This window comes from Pholis gunnellus, assembly GCF_910591455.1.
Source record: "Pholis gunnellus genome assembly, chromosome: 1".
Taxonomy (NCBI): Eukaryota; Metazoa; Chordata; class Actinopteri; order Perciformes; family Pholidae; genus Pholis; species Pholis gunnellus.
Window position 1 is genome coordinate 23,906,040 of NC_136528.1, and position 2,770 is coordinate 23,908,809.

Here is a 2,770-nt window from a genome sequence, read left to right on the forward strand (position 1 = left end):
AAAGTTACTTTGTTTATAAACTTGGATAAAGGTTAAGCAATTATTTTACAAAGACAACTATTTAAAGTAGATAAAGATGTCTTCAACTGAGAATGGACCGGGACAAAACCATTAATCAGGGAACTTTGGACCATTGATGAAACATGTGGCCAACTTAACAGAAAACCTCCCATGGAAACTTTGTGGGAAGAATTTTGCATGAAAAATGGTTTCCTGTAAAGCAAAGTACCATTCCTATACCCAAAGGCAGCAGACAGACAAAGACCAAGGTTATGATTTTCCACTTGGCTGCTCTGCAATCAAAAAACAGAATAAACGCACAAGAAGCTTTTAAAAACTGTCCCAGTGATGCTCAAGACCGATCTCTCTCTCCCATTATGTGCCTCATGGTAATGTGTCCCATTTACACTCATCAGTTACACATTAAAAAACGTACTGGTTTTGGTGCAAACATTTAGCACAAAAAAAAAGAATAAAAGCATTAAATCAATCTGGCTAATCTTTCAAATCTCAAGATAGATTTATAGTAACTAATGTCACTCCATGTTTAGCCTGCCTGTTCAGTTTGACCCTCTGCTGTTTCTGGCTTACTTAACTTGTGATATTTAAATGGGTCAGGCTGGAGTCACAAGAGTCATCCGAAACAGATGGAGCATGTCAGAAACCTACAAAATATCTCTACTTGTGCCTCAAGGGAACTGAACTCAACCTTCCAAAAGACCACGTCACAGCAAACCGCAAAAACATTTCCATCCATCAGGCTGATGTCTCTGGTCCAAAGAGAGCTCAGCGTTCCAAGACCCAATAGAGACATTTATTATTCTAAATGTATTATACAAATGATTTCTCCCAACGTGGTCACTGCCACATTAACGTCTTTGTAATATTCTTGCAGCTTCCTCTTCTCACTCGTCTGAGTTAATAGGTGGCATAAAGACATAACTGTCTGATGTGTGTGAGCTGTTGCAAATGTGTAATTTGCATTTCCACACAACTTCCTTATATGGATAAAATACTGCTTTGTGCTGTTCCAGTACTGTTTACTTACTGCAGTGTAACCTTCCTTGTGATACATCTCAGAACAGACTAGAACTCGGAACCAACTTTTGTTTTTCACCACAGTGGGCACAAAACCACAAACTCTTCTTTAATTCTTGATTTCAGAGCCTCAATCCACTGTTTTAGTTCATAGCACTTCCCTATCGAAAGGCCCGAGGACAGAAGACTTTCTCTTCCCCTTGTCACTTTAACCTTGCTTCATCAACTTTCCGTAAAAGGTCAGTTTACCAAAATAACACAAAGCACTTTCTTACTCAGCCCACACAATGGAGGTTTGGGAGAGTTGTTTTCCCCTTTTCATGGGAATTGGTATATCTAAAAATGGAGAACTAAATTAAGTGTTTAAAAATCTTTTACAGACATTTTGAAAAGCACAGGTAATTCCTTCATTGTTAAGCAGTGCAATGTTTCAGCTATTTATTAAACAGATATGTTTTACCCATTAGCAATTGTTGCTAAAATGTCCATTAAGCAGTGCATAAATGTACACACACAACACATGATCAATGTTTCAATTTGAAAACTACTTTTTAAATTCACAGGTTCACTTGCAGTTCCTCACTCTTAAACCTTACTGCATGAGAGCAACAGTAAATTTGAGATGTTGATGTATTACACAACAGATTGGCAGATTAATTAAAGGTTAGGCAGAAGATTTGTTTATTCTTTCTGTCCAGTTTCTTTTGACAGCATATAAAACACCTCATGTATGATGCGCTCATCTTTGAGTGTGTTTATATGGGCATGAATAAACTGTTTATGATCAAGTTTCCAGAGTATCCAGTTTGAGCATGTCCACACCATATCACGAATATGATCACATTGTGATAAGCCTCAAACGTTGTAGCGGACATCCGAGAGTTTATCAAAAGGAAACGTCTATGCCACAATCTCAACTAATAAACTTCGTTCAGGAACTGCTCTCCCAACCTATAGGTCACTTAATGGTTGAACACTTAATTTACCATGTGTCTGGACATTCTCTGAGCAGATAAAACTCAACACTCAAATTGTTAAGGCTCAGTCTACCATATTTTATGACCCCATCTTTGTGGTTTTTACCATCATTCACATTCCTGAGTACATAGTGAAGCATCCAAATGTTAGACAACTTAGAGAAACCGTTCTGTGATATGCTAGTCCTAGTAAGTCCCTGTATTTTTTATTTATATATATATATATATATATATATATATATATATACATACACACACACACATATATATATATATACACACACACACAGTATATACACATAAAATAGTGACATACTAAGACTAGCATATCATGTAAAAGTTTCTTTGAATTGTCTAATATATATATATATATATATATATATATATATATATATATATATAGACAAGAACTCCTTAGCAACCCTGAGATTAATTGATTAACATTTTTCCAAAATTGGGTGACTTTGAATCTTGTTAAATTGTGTTAGTTAAACCAACAGTGGCTTATGGCAAAAGCCACCATAGTACCATACTTTTTAATACCAATTTATGAATCATAATTGAATTACATAAATGTATATTATTTAATAAATCTGCTACCAGCAACGCTACGTGTTATTCATGTCTATGTATACACACTCATTGTAGATTCTTGGAATTTCTACCCACGGTACGAGACTAACATTTCTGTTTCACCATGAGACCAATGATGCCACCATGTGGTACACAAATAAATAAAAACCCTCAGATTATGT